Below are 18,519 nucleotides of genomic sequence, written 5' to 3'. Positions count from 1 at the left end.
TTGAAGAAAAACTTTGTTCAAAAAATTGCATTGCATCACCGAAGCACTGATACCGTATGTTGCTGATAGTCCCAGCAACAAAACGTAGTACTCAGAATTTCCCGCTTTGCTTGGAATTTCCCGGAATTTCCACTTAAGTAAGTACATGTCAATTTTTGCATTTTTCAACATATTTAACTTTGAAGAAAAACTTTGTTCAAAAAATTGCATTGCATCACCGAAGCACTAATATGGTATGTTGCTGATAGTCCCAGCAACAAAACGTAGTACTCAGAATTTCCCGCTTTGCTTGGAATTTCCCGGAATTTCCACTTAAGTAAGTACATGTCAATTTTTGCATTTTTAAACATATTTAACTTTGAAGAAAAACTTTGTTCAAAAAATTGCATTGCATCACCAAAGCACTGATACCGTATGTTGCTGATAGTCCCAGCAACAAAACGTAGTACTCAGAATTTCCCGCTTTGCTTGGAATTTCCCGGAATTTCCACTTAAGTAAGTACATGTCAATTTTTGCATTTTTCAACATATTTAACTTTGAAGAAAAACTTTGTTCAAAAAATTGCATTGCATCACCGAGCACTGATATGGTATGTTGCTGATAGTCCCAGCAACAAAACGTAGTACTCAGAATTTCCCGCTTTGCTTGGAATTTCCCGGAATTTCCACTTAAGTAAGTACATGTCAATTTTTGCATTTTTCAACATATTTAACTTTGAAGAAAAACTTTGTTCAAAAAATTGCATTGCATCACCGAAGCACTGATACCGTATGTTGCTGATAGTCCCAGCAACAAAACGTAGTACTCAGAATTTCCCGCTTTGCTTGGAATTTCCCGGAATTTCCACTTAAGTAAGTACATGTCAATTTTTGCATTTTTCAACATATTTAACTTTGAAGAAAAACTTTGTTCAAAAAATTGCATTGCATCACCGAAGCACTGATACCGTATGTTGCTGATAGTCCCAGCAACAAAACGTAGTACTCAGAATTTCCCGCTTTGCTTGGAATTTCCCGGAATTTCCACTTAAGTAAGTACATGTAAATTTTTGCATTTTTCAACATATTTAATTTTGAAGAAAAACTTTGTTCAAAAAATTGCATTGCATCACCGAAGCACTAATATGGTATGTTGCTGATAGTCCCAGCAACAAAACGTAGTACTCAGAATTTCCCGCTTTGCTTGGAATTTCCCGGAATTTCCACTTAAGTAAGTACATGTCAATTTTTGCATTTTTAAACATATTTAACTTTGAAGAAAAACTTTGTTCAAAAAATTGCATTGCATCACCGAAGCACTGATACCGTATGTTGCTGATAGTTCCAGCAACAAAACGTAGTACTCAGAATTTCCCGCTTTGCTTGGAATTTCCCGGAATTTCCACTTAAGTAAGTACATGTCAATTTTTGCATTTTTCAACATATTTAACTTTGAAGAAAAACTTTGTTCAAAAAATTGCATTGCATCACCAAAGCACTGATACCGTATGTTGCTGATAGTCCCAGCAACAAAACGTAGTACTCAGAATTTCCCGCTTTGCTTGGAATTTCCCGGAATTTCCACTTAAGTAAGTACATGTAAATTTTTGCATTTTTCAACATATTTAATTTTGAAGAAAAACTTTGTTCAAAAAATTGCATTGCATCACCGAAGCACTAATATGGTATGTTGCTGATAGTCCCAGCAACAAAACGTAGTACTCAGAATTTCCCGCTTTGCTTGGAATTTCCCGGAATTTCCACTTAAGTAAGTACATGTCAATTTTTGCATTTTTAAACATATTTAACTTTGAAGAAAAACTTTGTTCAAAAAATTGCATTGCATCACCGAAGCACTAATATGGTATGTTGCTGATAGTCCTAGCAACAAAACGTAGTACTCAGAATTTCCCGCTTTGCTTGGAATTTCCCGGAATTTCCACTTAAGTAAGTACATGTCAATTTTTGCATTTTTCAACATATTTAACTTTGAAGAAAAACTTTGTTCAAAAAATTGCATTGCATCACCGAAGCACTGATACCGTATGTTGCTGATAGTCGCAGCAACAAAACGTAGTACTCAGAATTTCCCGCTTTGCTTGGAATTTCCCGGAATTTCCACTTAAGTAAGTACATGTCAATTTTTGCATTTTTCAACGTATTTTACTTTGAAGAAAAACTTCGTTCAACTTAAATATGCGGCGCTTAGTGACTTGAATAGGTTTGTTGATTCTGATACTCAAAACAACATAATTTTTAGTCATCCAATGATCTTTTCGCGAAAAAACATTTCTACAAAATAAGTGGGTTTTACGTCTTTGTATGCATGTTTTGAGTAATGTACTCTGAAATGTGGTCAGAACTGAGCATTCCATAAGGTTAGCCCCACAATTTTCCAATAATTTATTATTCGAAATCATAGTGTTTTATACCTCAGAAATATTGGGTACAACTTTTTATTGCACGCAAGTTTGTCTGATAGGATTCATTTGCAAGTTTCTTTTTGAGCTTACACCGAACTTAAATTAACTGTCAGTTTTACTTGTACAATTATGTTAATTGTGAATTTATTGGAATAGTGGATTTTATGAAAATGTAATGAAAAATCAAATTTTACCTATTTGTATTCAAAATATTTTTGTTACTGACAGCAACTCATTATAAGAATACCATCTTAAATGTTTGAAGATTGAATGACAAGTATACTCACTTCAGAATAAACTGTTATATAAATCTTCGAGCAAGATTACATTTGTGTGTTCTCATACTATTTATTCTAAAATACTTCTATAAGCTTTCGACATAGTTTATTGATAACCTTTCTTTTGTTATTTCTTACAAAGAAAAGAAGGGATTAAGTGTAAAAATCAAATCAGTTCTTCTCTTACATCCATGTTCTAAATTTTGTGATTAGTCGTTCAGCTCTATAAGTGAAATAAATAATTTTAATGAAATAAACGCTACCATATGAATTTTTCCATCCACTGTCATGTACTTTCAAAAAAAAAAAAAATACTCTCATTCAAAATCTGATTAATTTTAGAGTATGTTAGAATTTTTGTCACCAAATTTTCTTTGTTTCCCGAATACGAAAATATTGTAACATAACAGTTCCAGTAATAGTCATAAAACGATTAGAAACAGCGTAAAAAAACGTTTAGAAAATGATATCTGAAACCATAAAAAACATTGCACTTATCTTGAATTCCAAAACGACGGTCTGTTGAATATGGCGTTAAGTTATGTTACTGTTTAAAACTGTTAAAACAATTGTATGGGGCGACTGTTCTACAAACAGTTAAGATAAAATCCAAAAAACGCTCATGGAAAACATACTCGGACAATCAAACTGTTCCTGTTACAGTTATTCTAAATGTTTTCTCATAACCGAACACTTACAGTAACAGTTGTGAAACGATTTGAAATGACGTTCATTCAAACGGTTCTGGGAATCGTGCTCGAAAAGAGCACGCACACAGATGTAAAAACGTATGGGGATTTCGGATTTCTTAATAAATTATGCTATTAAATTTCATTTCATTTTATTACTTACGTTTGAGGTTGTTTTTCATCATATTTAGATATCATAAATTCTTCGTTCGTGGACATCCAATCCGGTACAGATGTTTTTGGAACGCTACCATCTGGAATTTTCGGGACTGCTGAGAAATTTGTTGATGGTAAACCAGCTTTCTTTCAACGTTGAGTTCTCCTGGTTGGCCAAAGATGTACATTCCTAGAGTAACAAAACTGAAATTATGAATATATAAATACCATTATTACCTGTTTTATTACCTACCGGAAGTTTATAATCCCTTATGCCGCTGGCTTTTGTTAGCTTCAGCCTCGGGAATCCCAGCAGCTTAATCGCCATTATTCACCTTCTTGTTTACTTTTTTTACCGGTGCAGCCGGTGTGGGGCAGTGGTGCCAATTTTAGCTATTTTTACGATTATCTACTTTTTATTTCCAAAAACTATACAAATCGAAAAAATTAAAAAAAAATCTTAAAAGTTTACTAGTGCATTCAGTATTTATGCTCAATGCAATTTCAACGAACAACAAATTCGATTTCAATGGATAGGAACAGGTTTTGACAGCTCAACCGCAATTCGCTTCACGTTCGCGTGCACTATGTCATCTGTCTGACACAGTGAACGCGAAAAGTTACGAACGCGAAGAAAATAAGAATTGCCGTGGTATGCGTTAAACATGTTCCAACCTTCACCCATAAAAGGACATAGAGTTTAAAGAACTATTATTGAAAACTAATTGAACGAAAGTATACTATAGGAGTACCTATACCTATAGGAGTGATATTTCCTAAACTCAAAGTTCTACATAGTTGGGTTATTTTTTTATTTTATCTTTTTATCACCTCATGAGATGTTAAAATAATGCTCGAAAAGATCAAACCTAAAAAATCTTTGTTCGTTAAAATATATAGATGTGTGAATTTAGCATATTAAAGAAACAAAATTTTTTTTTAAGGGAACCGATGTATTAAACTCAGCTTAAAGCACTTTATGAGAAATTGTAGCTTTTGTATCGAACATTTGACCACCATCAACTATAATGCTGTTAATGTTATCGATTCAATAATCAAAATTTAATTTATTTTTCTACAAAAATTTTTTTCAAAATCTATGCTGAGTTTATTTTCTCGAATCATTTGGCATCTCTGAACCGCATTTTGGTCATTTTTGACATGAGTTTGACAGACGTCATGAACGCTTTGCGTTATGGTTCGAGAACAGTTTTACGTCTATTAATAAAATTGAAGTAAATCGTTAAACCATTCATTCACCTTTCCAGATACTATGAATTATTCACAAGAACGTTAATTTTAAGTTTTTATCGTTGTCGAAGTAAAGTTTAAAATAATAGCTACGTTTACAGAGACAATCACTTTTTCTGAAGCCGTAGATGTATCGTAGAGACTATTTGAAATACAGTTTTTTAGTATGCGGGTTGCTATGCATTACAATTATAGAATTCGAGAATTAAAGAATTATATAATAATAAAATTAAAGAATTGAAAAATAAAAAAAAACTAATGAATTAAAGAATTAAATAAATTAAAGAATTTAATAATTAATGAATTAAAGAATTAAAGAATTAAAGAATTAAAGAATTAAAGAATTAAAGAATTAAAGAATTAAAGAATTAAAGAATTAAAGAATTAAAGAATTAAAGAATTAAAGAATTAAAGAATTAAAGAATTAAAGAATTAAAGAATTAAAGAATTAAAGAATTAAAGAATTAAAGAATTAAAGAATTAAAGAATTAAAGAATTAAAGAATTAAAGAATTAAAGAATTAAAGAATTAAAGAATTAAAGAATTAAAGAATTAAAGAATTAAAGAATTAAAGAATTAAAGAATTAAAGAATTAAAGAATTAAAGAATTAAAGAATTAAAGAATTAAAGAATTAAAGAATTAAAGAATTAAAGAATTAAAGAATTAAAGAATTAAAGAATTAAAGAATTAAAGAATTAAAGAATTAAAGAATTAAAGAATTAAAGAATTAAAGAATTAAAGAATTTAAGAATTTAAGAATTAAAGAATTAAAGAATTAAAGAATTAAAGAATTAAAGAATTAAAGAATTAAAGAATTAAAGAATTAAAGAATTAAAGAATTAAAGAATTAAAGAATTAAAGAATTAAAGAATTAAAGAATTAAAGAATTAAAGAATTAAAGAATTAAAGAATTACTTTGAAGAATTTAGCTTTGAATTTACTTTTCAGTAAAGATTTAAGAACCTAGAAATTTTTAAAATTCAAGTTGAAAGAAATATATCATAACTATTATATTTAATGAGATAAAATGTATTTCACTTTTTTACATTTACAGAACAGTTACTTTCAGATTCAAGTAAATACCTACTTTTTCTTATGTAAACATAAATTTATAGTTATTTAAAAATCTACACATTTTTGTCTCCCGTGGAGTCTGGCGCATTATATTGCACACTTACACTTTACTCATTAGTTTAACATTAAGTAAGGAATTTGTTGTTGCTTTTCACATATATCCTCGAAGTGAAACATACAATTTCAACATGAGCTCTAATTTCAGTGGATATTTTCCGGATTCATCTATGAGCTGTCATATAGGTAACTTTGTTTTGGGTTCATCAAATTAATTCATTTGTTGATTTCGTTCCATGGATTTCATCGGAATAATTTTTTATAGTCTGTAGCCACTTTAAAAGAACATAACATTTTATTATTACATTATAATTATTTAAGCCGATATCTAAGGTTTGATATGAGGAGAAGTTGCCGAGCAATAGATTCACTATTCAATGGTTATTGCTTGTTTGCGGTCTGCGAAAGGTCTGCTATGGTAAGTACATTTTGATTGGAATTGGAAGGGTCGCTTTTACTAAAATACTCTACTGCAATAATTTTGATTCCAGACGATTGCAGTATCTCTAATAATCGAATCGGTTCCGCTGCAGCCCAAAATGATCGACCGGAATGTGGCATGCACAGTTACATTAAAAAGCTGCCTAAGGAAAAATTTGGTCTTCAAGCCTCTAACGACATAAACGCCATCGAAGAAGGGATTCTTGTAATAATTTAAATTGTGAAGTGGTGCAAATTGATATGGTGCTGCATGCTTCAAGCTAGTGCAAATTATTCAGAAGAAAATGAAATTTATATGATCTAAATCTAAACGCATGATTCCACGTTGAAAAATTTAAAAAGTGTAAATTTATATAAACTTGTTTTAATGGTTATTCCAAATGCTAATATGAAGAAAAAATTTTTTTATGAAATTGGTTTTTCATATTTTGAAAATTTACGCAGTATAATAAAAAAAAACATTTTTTCTAAATTAAAGAAATTGAATTATTTACTATTTGAAATCCGTAAGGGAGTGTGGGGTATCGTGGGCCACTGTTTTTTCTTTCTTCATAACTTATTTATTATAAAAGAAAATGAAAAAATAAATGGAAAGGTTTTCTACATTTCTAAAGTAAGGCATTTTTTTTTATTTATTCAGTACATTAATTTCCCAAGTTCTGACTGTTTTGAAAAAAGTATTTTTTTTTTGGATTTTGAAAAACTGGTTGACCCTATACTGAAACTTAATAATTCATTTAGATATTCAGATGAGGAAATAAAAAAGAGAGTTTTGTATGATCAAATAGTTCCAAATTCTTGGCTCGCGAACGTTTCGGCAAATTGTTCGTCTCTATCGCATTGGAAAAAATGGAGAAAATATTTTTCACAACTCTTTATTTGGCATAAAAAACATTGCAGTTAGAAAAAATATATTTTAAGTTCTGAACGTGTGTAAAAACATCAAAATATGGGTGGCCCAAGATAACACAAAAAATGTGGCCCACGATTCCCCACAAGCTATGATTTGCAAATTGATTGCGTTTTTGTGACTTATTGATGTTTCATCAAAAATTCAGGACATGGCAAAACCAAGATCATAAGCGTATGAGCATATTTTTGTTATATACTTGAGGTATCCCACGGGTGCAATTTGCTAGAATGCTAGTTAAATAAATGAAGTATGATACGTACATAAGTCAACAACATATAGAAATATACGCTTACGAAAAGCAACATCGATGAGATTTTTATCTCAACACACAGCTGAGATATTTAGTGGCCCACTTTTCCCCACGCTTCCCTAGGTATTGAATGAACTAATGAACCCCTTAAATGCAAATTAGGAAAACAAGATAATTGAGAAACTGCTTGCGCTCTCTTTTCTCACGTTTTTCATTCTTGACACTCATTATGAGTTCCTCAGGCGTACCGACGTCGCTGTTTAAAAAACTGCACCACATTTTTTCAGATTACTTTTTTCCGGAAAATGTAAAAAAAAATGTACTAATAGAAGAAACTCCTGTGTAAAAGGTCTTGTAGCTGAGAATCTTGTCGGTCTCATTCAGTATTACTAATTTAGTACTGCGTTTTCTTTGTTTATCAAATACTAGCTGATCCCATACGAACTCCGTTTCGCTTTCAACTTGGAATATGTCATGAACAGTTTATCAATTGCCAAGCATTTTTCAGATGCACTTCTGAATTCATTGTTAAGTAATAATTGCAAAAACATTGGACGATCACTTGTTCTGCCGTCTGCTACTAAATTTGAAATCAGGGATCAATTGATTGTCTGAAAAACCCCCCGTGTATTAATTTCAACTCGATCGTTTCATAACAACGCAATTATTGTCAAAAAGTGGCGGTGGCATTTTATATAATCTTTGATATCTGATCAAAACTCCCGTGTGCAAAATTTTCAAAGCAATCCATTGCATAATAGCGTGAATATTGCTAAAAACAGTGAAAAATTAATTTATATGGACGGCCCCTTTCGTCGACCCATGGCAAAACATTTGACATCTGAAATCGATTGCCCGTCCCTGAAAACTACCGTTTTCAAATTTTCATTCCATTCCGATGTATATTAACGACGATATCGCAAAAATATTGAAAAGTTAATAAGGACGACCCCCTTTGCCGGCCACTTACACTAAATTTAATATCTGAAATCGATTGACCGTCCCTCAAAACTATCGTGTACCAATTTTCATTTGAATCCGATGTATAATAAAGACAATATCACATTTAACAGTGAAGAGTTAATATGGACGACCCCTTTGGCCGACCCCTTACTTTAATGTGGATAAGTGAAATCAATTGTTTGTCCCTAATAACTCGTATGTGCAAATTTTCAGCCCAATCCGATGTATCAAAAAGTCATTATCACTAAGATATTGAAAAGGTAATATGGACGACCCCTTTTGCCGGCCCCTTACACTGAATTTGATACCCCAAATCGATTGCACGTCACTCAAAACTATCGTGTACCAATTTTCATCTGAATACGATGTATAATAACGTCAATATCGTAAAAATAGCGAACAGTTAGTATGGACGACCCCTTTGGTCGACTCTTTATACAAAATTTGATTCCTTAAATCGATTGCTCGTCTTTCAAAACACTCAAGTGCAAATTTTCAAAAAATAACGTCAATATCGCGAAAACAATATTTGTGTTGTATGGACGACCCCCTTCAGAAGGGGTCATCCGAAAATCTGAAAACATTTTTCATCTTTCCTGGTCCCAATGAGCATCCATGCCAAATTTCAGACCTCTAGCTCTTCAGACGGCTGAGTCTATAGAGGACAAACAAACAAACAAACAAACAAACAAACAAACAAACAAACAGACATACAGAAATTGCTTTTTATATATATAGATTTCTTATATATTTGATCATGTTGAAAAATGGATATTTTCACACCAGGGAGGAGAATTCGGAAAATTCACGGGGTAAAGGGAAATTTTCAGTATGGAATTTTACTCTCAAGACTTAACTCATTGTTTATTTTAATATTTAGCTTGTTTCACAAACTTAAAAATTAGTTGGGAGATTTAGTTACGGATCCAATATTTAAAAATACATACTAACATATATTTTTTCACTCAAGTGGAAATTTCGAAAAAATCACGGGGTGAACTTAAATTATGTGTGCTAAGTATTATTATGAGGATCCAAATCAAGATATCTTTCTACATTTGTTTTGTTGATCAAACTTTTAAAGAAGTTAGTGTCGTGACAACTCCAATATTTCAACTTATATTCATTTAAGCGGAAATTCTGGGAAATTAACGGGGTTAGGGGAAATTTTGAGTGCAAAGTTTCTTTTCTAGGATCTAAATCAACTCAGTTGGTATTGGGATTCATTGAACGAACTTTTCAATATAAAAAAAAAAATCCTGGAATAACCTTATACTGGAAGAAATTTCCAGTATAAATTTATTTCAATGACTATCTTATTTTTCCTCGATATGATTGGCTTAAGGGGGGGGGGGGGGGGGGGGGGGGGTAGGGTCTAACGGGTATAAAAAACACCATTTTCACGATTTTTTTTCTAGAGCTATCGTTCAAATAAATGTATTCAAATTTTTTGCATTATACAAAGCATTGTTGAAAGAACATTTAGTAATTTTTTCGTAGAAAAATATTGAAAAATGAGCCGGTGACGGAGCACTTTCGAGGATGCCTTTTAGAAAACAGGATTTGCGGTGGACACTGTATCTCAGCACAGAATCATCTGAAGTCAAAAAATCAGAGCAAAACATTTTTAATAGATGTTTTTCTGGACCCCAACGTTTTTATTTAACTTAAAAATTTTTTATGAAATTTTTGTGGCTGTTTGAAGTAAAAACTACGATTTTTCACGAAAAAATCAGCCATTTTTCACCTGTAAAATCTCCCCAAAGTAAAAAAAAACAAAAAAGAAAAACGTTGGGGTCTGGTATTTTATATGAAGAAAATATGTTCCAAATTGGAAAAGAATCGGATAAGTAGTTTTCAAATGACGATGTCCACGGACTTGAAAAATGTATTTTCGAGAAAAACGCGTTTGAAGTTTCTGCTCTTGCTTTCTTGCAGTATTAGATAGGAGGAGATAAAGGCCTATAACTTCTACAGTTTTGCTTCAATTGACTTGAAAATTTGACACAACATTCTTGAAAATGTTTTACAAAAAGAAAATAAAAAAATAAAAAAATCAATTTTTTGAAAGTGTTAGACCCTACCCCCCCTTAATGCATTTTTTTCGATTTACAAACTTTTCAAAAAAAGTTCTTAGAAAAGTCCAACATATTAACATTTACGAGGTTAGGAAAAATCTGAATGATACGTTTTGGTTCCAGTATCAATATCAACATACTTAGTATCAGATAATTGAAAACCTAATGATTTACTATACCTACACTGCAAAAAATCCACATATTTGGAATATGTGTTAGCCTTATAGATTTTTGCAATTTGACTCCCATTTGGAAAATACGTGCCCAATCATATAGAATTCAAGATTATAACTTTTATATGCGTCACATAAAAGTTATTAAACACACATAAATATTATGAGCATTCATTTGCATTGTACTAAAAATCTGCCTACTTTAAGGCGTTTAAATTCTTGCTTACTCAAAGGCGATTTTTAATGTTCTAATTCGTTTTTCGGATGAAAAAATATGAGTTGATTTTGGCACATTCCTGTAGAAATAAATATTTATTTGGATTCCGGCATGATAATTCCATATAACAAGCATCATAGTCAGAGTTTCCTACGGGGAAAAAAAGAATGGATCAATGAAGTTTCACTGTTATAATTTTTATAAACCATTACTCAACTAAACAGTTGACAGTACGCCAACTTTTTCTCCAGGTCGACCATTTTGAAAACACGAGAATTTTTTTCAAAGACTTAAATCATATAATTTATGTGTCAATATCATATAAACTTTATATTTCGAACATCAATTTTATGTGTGACATATGATAATCATATGAATCATATAAAATATAAGCGCAGAACAATTTTGAAGACGTATGTGTGGGGAAATATACATTCTAAGTGTGGATTTTTTGCAGTGTACACTCACATTACTGTTAACAACTGTATAGAAAAGATATGCGTGCGCACTTATACTTAAAATTTGAACATCTATAATTTACCTTTTAGGTTAAAATTTCCTTAGTAAGATAGATCAACTATTGCACTATTACCTCACGAAAATTGAAGTTTCTGAAATATTTGTTACCTGAGATACAGAAATTCTTTGAAAATGGACTGTTCCAACTCTCATCATTTTTTGCGGTATCTCAGGAACTAAGTGTAGAGATGTAGGATACAGATGAACTATATCGGAACTGAATATCCTTGCTATCCGAAAGAGGATCGAAGAATCCGACAATGGCACATTCGGTAGGACGTGTTCCCCGGATTAGGTAAGCATTTCCCGGATTGAAAGGAAAATTTGAATAGATGGGCAAAGTGAATGTAAAGAACAAATTGAAATCCAAGTAGTTTAACTAACGAATAAAAAATAGAAAGTGCACGAAATTTTTGATACTTTGAGCTGAATGACAATTATTAAAGGATTCTAACAAATATTTATAATAATAACGAAAAATTTGATTTTAATTATTATTCAAATTTATAAGAGTCCTTTTAACCACCCGAGTCATTCGGGTCTGTAAAAATTTTGATGAATAGGGAAGAAATCTTAGAAGCTCATCCCTCAATAGAAAGAGACAGTAAATTATTTTAAATTAAATAAAATAAATGTTTGAATTTTGGTTGTTTGAATTGAATTCTTTTTCTTAATGCTTTTTTCATAACCAGGACTTCAATGGGAATTCCCTTAAGCCGAAGATCCTAATGAATGATGAATAGAAATAAAATTAAGTACCGTAAACGGGGTAACTTTGACTAACGATACATTTTTGTACATTATCATCAATCAATAATAATTTTTTTAAACTGCTTTCTACATTTGAAAGTCTATTTATTGAGTATCAAATAGGCAAAATTTCGTTTGTATTTGATTTTTTTTCTGTTAGTAAAAATGTAATTTCAAAATCCTAAAATATCTGTGTTTTCTAATGCTCGCAAACAAACAGCTCTCCTAGCTATTTATAGTGCTAAAATTTCAAACTATTTAGCAAATAGTTTTTTGCCCCTAAATGTATGAACCATAATAGTAATTTTTTTGATTAAAAATGTTTTTTGAAGAAAACGTTAAAAAGCAAGGTAAAACTTATAACCTAGCATTCGTAAATATTATGAAGGTGTTTTGTATCCTTTTTGATCAAGAAAACTTGTAAAAACCGTCGAAAATAGAGACTGACCAATGTTACCCCAAAGCATCAGATTCAAAACAAGGAAGAAATCGTGTTTTAAATCAAATTTAAAGTAGTCTAATAAATTTCTGGAATCATGTTTTACGTGCTTAGGAGTCCAGTACTGGTTTTAAAAATATGAAACATGCCTCATATCCCTTAACAGAAAAAAAATAAGCGAAAAATATTGAAAAAAGTTATCAATATTACCCCGGATTACGATAGTCATGAAACTTCGATGGGAAAGCGATATTTCTGAAAGAGAAATAGCTTTCAAAAATAGAACTTTGAAAAAAAAATTATAAATGATTGAACGGACTTCGACGGGAAGGCGAAATTCTTATTAAACAATATTTGATTAAATTTGATTAAATTAAAAAAAAGGAAAGCTTCTAAGGTATCAAACAACTATTCAGAAAAAAAATACATTTTTTGTGAAATGATATTCTAAATGCAAAAATTGAATAAAAAATAAAGGAATTTAAACAAAAATGGGTTTCAACTGTGGGATTTAGTTGATTTTAAAACTGGAAAAAAAGTTCAAAAATACAAAAGAAAACAAATCAAAAGAATAATTTGTCAAGCAAAAAAAAAATGTTTCAATTGCAGACGGTGAAAGTAACGGCAAACGAGAAGAAAGCTTAAAAACAAAAAAAGTCTAGAAAGGAATGAAAAAAAAGTATTAATTAAAAAATCCTGCAATGGGACAAAAAAAAATTTAAAAAAAATTTGGCCTAAGTGAAATTTAATTGATTTTAAATCCAGGAAAGATAAAGTACTACGAAAACAGTTGTTAAAAAAAACAAGTTAGTTACATAAAAACATAAAAAGTAAAAATCAAAAAAAAGAAAAATTACTACGTAGAACTCATAATGGTTTTTAATTGAGTTTAATTTTTTTTTTAAATTCAAGCAACAATAAGGAGATTGTGAACAAAAATAATTAGGAATAAATGAATGAAAGATGAAGATGATATGGCAAAAAGTAACAAAAATTGCGAAGGCTTTAAAAAAAATTGAAAGAAATTTCGTTCTGAAATAAAGTGAATAAAAAAAAAAGATATGAAAAACTGAATAAAATCAAAACAATGAAAAGAAATTAAACTTGTTTTTAACGGTGAAAATTTTATTATTTCCAATTCCTGGAAAGGATAATTTCTACGAGCAATTGGTTAAAAAATGTCAAGTGACAAAATAATAAAAACTCAATTGAGATGAAATTTTTAAAGTTGAGGCTTCAAGAAGAAGATTGGATAAAAACTATAATATAGATACTATAAAGAAAAAATCATATGGCATGAAATTTTTATGAAAGCTTTGAAAACTTGAAAGAAATTTCAATAAAAAAAAAGGATTTATGAAAATTAAGTTAAACCAAAATGCTTGCTAAGCATAAAATTAGCTCCAAAGATTAAAAGAGAATAATGAAAGTTAATTGAGAAATTTATAACGAGGAACAAATTATCAAAAGCAAAACGAGTGATTTGAGGACGATGAAGGCAATATCAAAAGGGAATTGAAAAGGTTAGCAAGAATCCAATATATTTTATGAAGATTAAAAAAAATGGATAGAATTTAAACTCACACAAGAAAAAGTTGTTTAAAAGTCACTTTCTTAAAGCAAAAATTGTTTTAAAGAATAATTTTTTACCTATCAAATTTCGATGAGAAGACGAAGCTTTTAAAAAAATAACTTTATGATTAGGAATCAGAATCGAAACAAAAGACAAAAGAAATAAGTTACGAGAATTTGAATTAGAGATTCATCTGATATAAATCTGACATAAAAATATATTTAGTATTTATACGACATAGTTAAATACATTTAGTTAAGATTCAATATTTCTGATATCGTTCTATAAAATTATTCAAAAAGTGGAAACCTATTGAGCATTACGTTTATTTTTCTATGCACAAACTCATAAAAAACAATTCTAAAAATTCTTATAAGCAGTCTTAATATCAACAGAGTCGAAGAGTAGGGGCGAAGAAGATTGTAGGATACAGATGACTTTTTGCTCCCATATGTTTTTTCGATGCCTTTTGGGTCACCAAGCATCAGTGTAAAATATGAGATAATTTGGTTGATTCCTGAGTTAGCGCAACAAATTTGTATGGAAGAGGAAATTTTTGTACATTAAATCATCCAGAAAATTCAAATAAGCAAAAAGCAATGTTGAAATGAAGCCGGTCTTTGATTTTAGGTTTTGACTATTCTTAAGCTTCATTTTTTGATAACATGACAAGCAGCTAAGAATTTGATGAAAAAAGTTATAACCATTTTCAAAATAAAAAATTCGGTTGGATTAAAAATTATTCAAGGATCAATAATTTAGGCTTGACCTGAAATATGTGAATTTTACATAATTTTTGACAGTTTATGGAAACAACATGTTTTCCTTCTACTAATCTGTCACAAATAAAAAATCTGGAAAAAATATAACGAAAAATGGAATGAATAATCTATTCCAGTTTCAAAATCAGGACTTCATGGTTTTAAAAAATTATTGATTGAAATTGAAAAGAAACTAAAAAACTCGTCCTAAAATCAAAAGAAATTTTCCTTTTTGGACTCAGCCTATTATTTTGTACCTTGCGTAACTTTGAATCCAACCGAAACAACTTTCAAAAACTTCACACAGTTAGTTTTATATTTTAAAATGCACAATTTTGATTATGTGCGTTGTCTTATTTCTTAAATATGGCAGTTGGAATGTTTAAAGTCGAAAAAGTCCGTCAAAACTAACAATTTTCGATAAACTGCACTCAAATATATGAACTACTTTTCTTATCGTACGCATGTGCATCGGGGGTTAAAATCAGCGAAAATACCATTTAATAATCGAATTTGTTTAACAACTTTTACCTTAAGACAAATGGGTCAATCACTCCTTCAAAAGTTATTGAAGAAATAATGACCATAATATATTCTTGCGCCCCCCAGGGTATAGCAGTTTTACTGGTTTTACCATTATTGGCAAAATTGAGATACCCAGTGTATGTGCAAAGTTGTAAACAAAGCACGTAGATATTATTGAGTTGACTAGTTATTTATCTTCGTATTTTTTTTTTTAAATTAGATCAAAGAACAATACATGAATATAATCGTTTCTAGGGTATGCTTTAGAATGAACGTTCGTGTTAATGGTGTTCTGCATGCGTGACACTGCGAGGATCGTCATACCCTGACGCGTGCGCAAGAATACATTTTGGTCGATAAGAGAAGAAGTCCCTATATGTGTATGTGAGTGCAGATATTCGAAAATTGTTACCGTCAACTGGGGCAACATGCAACACTTTTCAACTTAAATGGTTCCCAAAACACTCACGTCCACAGATAAATATACCCGTTATGCATCAAAACATTTAAGGTTAGTGGAATATCAAACTGACATAGTTAGAAAAATTATTGTTAACTTGGGATAACTTGCAACAAACTTTGATTTTAATGAAAAATTAAAAATCTTATGAAAACGTGTGTAAATGTATAGTTTTGCTAAATTTTGGATCCAAAAAGGCCATTACGCATAAAAAAAACACTAATTGCAGTTATTTCTGGTTCTATTGAAATTATTTTTTACATTTTTTATGAACATGAAGTTATTGCATACATTTAGGGGTAAAAAATACTACACAAAATTCTACTAGCTGAAATCATAAAAATAAATGTTTGGATGAATGAAATTTCAATGTTGACAATTGCGTGATGCAAAACAATTATATTCGAGCATATGGACACGAGATTTACAAGTTGTCTATTTGATTTGCATTTTGTTGCATCATATCCCAGGCAGGTATCTGAATTATAAAAACATTTAGGTATTAATAAAATTTGGTGACTGTTCGCAAAATATTTTTACACCAACAGTGTTGGATTAGGATGATAAAACCGGTAAAAAGTTTGTAGGTGATATTATTAAGCCCATCCGTCACAATGGGTAAAGTTTTTTACGGCATCGAAAAATGTTAAAATTTGTACATTTATTGATATTTTTTTAAAATTTTGAATGAAAATGAAAAATTTTAAAATACTAGCTTAAGATGCGAAAAATGTTGTCATTATCATTTTGTTTTCATTCAAAGATGACTCGATTACGTTATATAAAATAAAAAATTATATCAGTGCTGTGGTATACAAATCTTGCATCTAACCCCGCTGTTGCATGATGCCCCGTTTCACGGTACCGGGAATGCATGTATGTATGTATGGGTCCCCCATCGGTAGCAAGGTCCAGCCTATGTCTGTGTGGCTTGGCCTTCGAATTACATCTAGGGCTTCCACGGCCGATGTTTCGTCGAGTGAAGGCATCCAACCTTCAGAGATCTACAATGGTTGGCAATCCACTCAGCATGCCATAGTCTCTTCAGGATATCCCCAGATGGATTCCCTTTGAAATATTTGGTACATTTAGTAAGTTATACAATTGAACACATCTTACCAGTCGGAAACTTATGGGATTCTAACCCAAAAGTTTTCTTGCCGATACCAGGAATCAAACCAAGTACGCCTGGATTACCAGACTTGCGCCAGCCTACTCACTAGACCACATCAGCGCTCTTACTATAATTTATACCGAGAATCAATATAAATTTTTTTGTTATTTTATTTAATTAGCTGGTAAAATTTTGATGCGTTTTGATGTGATATTTTATATTCTACGATGAAAATTTGCAAAGTTATGGGCATTTGAAAAGAGTATAATTTCTTTTTAAAAAAAAATCCGATATCAACCACTTCAAGGTAGTAGGCCCGTGAGGAACAAAACGATGAAATGTGATGAAAAGTTTCTCAAATTAAAATTACCCTTCCGCTCATTTTCTACATTTTTCACCTAATTCTAATCTTCTATTCGTCTATAATCTTTCAATTCTTAAATATTCTTTCTCAAAGAATATTAAATTTCACCACCACCAAATCAAGCATTGGAGTGAACCACATGATCGGAAACTAAGTTTTTGCTAGTTACAGAGCTCGTAAGCTGTACCTACAGCCGTTACCGAGGCTATGAGACAGGTGACTTCTTACGAACGACAAAAATTATGAAAAACCCTATTTAAAAAAATTCCAGCGTTTGAATCCTATAACATGGCTGCTTGTGGTAAGGTCCCCAGCAGATTAAAGGTTGTATTTGCTGGTTGTTTTGTGAAAATTTTATGATTTGCCAAAATTATGCTCCTGTGGAAAAGTACCAAAATTTTTAAACAAAAGCTTTGGCTTTCGCTGTATTTTTTAAAGCCAAAAAAGAGTAATCTTGTATGTACCCTTCGCTACCTACGATCTATACTAACCGATTATACTTTAAGTTCAATCACATGATAGTTAACTTCGTTATTGACAGTTTTTTTCAGCAGGCATTTCATTATAAACGCTTAAAAGTGGTTCAAAAAGTTTTGTTAATTTCTATACAGCTGTATCCACAAAAATAACCTTAGTTTCTTTAAAAAGATAAGTATAAGACCGAAAACTAGCAGAAATTGAAGGAGGAGTATGCAACCACCAAAAATACAGATTAGTATAGTAAAAAAAACTGATGAATATCATGACTGAAAAAAGTGTGCGCCGGCCGATGGGAGAAACCAAGTATAAAGTAGAAATTTGTTTTACAAAAAACGATACATTAATTTTTTTTTATGAATTATCATAAGTATTTCGATCAAACTAATGGTTTTTGATATACACGCATTCGTAACTGTTCCATTTTTAAATGCACTCTATAAGCTTTATCTTATCTGTTTAAGCATTGACAAAACTGTTTAATACAGAAAAACCAGTTTATATGACACCGCTGGCTACCTTGTAGTTATTTGTTTTGTTCATTTTTTTAAAACGTCAAAACAGTCAAAAATGAACATTGTAATGAACAAATCG

The 18,519-nt window shown here is 30.7% G+C and overlaps 1 protein-coding gene and 1 long non-coding RNA gene across 11 annotated transcripts in view; one reads left to right on the top strand and one right to left on the bottom strand.

The window, feature by feature from the left end:
• The window catches only part of LOC129754978 (diuretic hormone receptor-like), a 138,380-nt gene that overhangs the window by 80,848 nt on the left and 39,013 nt on the right, over positions 1-18,519 (top strand). The gene's annotated exons all lie outside the window — the stretch shown is intronic.
• LOC129754979 (uncharacterized) lies at positions 3,505-3,897 on the bottom strand. Its single transcript, XR_008739136.1, has 2 exons — positions 3,779-3,897; positions 3,505-3,715 (listed from the first exon to the last, which is right to left on the bottom strand). It is a non-coding gene; the product is annotated as an uncharacterized LOC129754979 (long non-coding RNA).

The sequence above is a fragment of the Uranotaenia lowii genome, chromosome 3 (assembly GCF_029784155.1).
Source record: "Uranotaenia lowii strain MFRU-FL chromosome 3, ASM2978415v1, whole genome shotgun sequence".
NCBI lineage: Eukaryota > Metazoa > Arthropoda > Insecta > Diptera > Culicidae > Uranotaenia > Uranotaenia lowii.
Note: the sequence above shows the minus strand (reverse complement) of the source record. Positions and strands in the feature narration are given on the sequence as shown.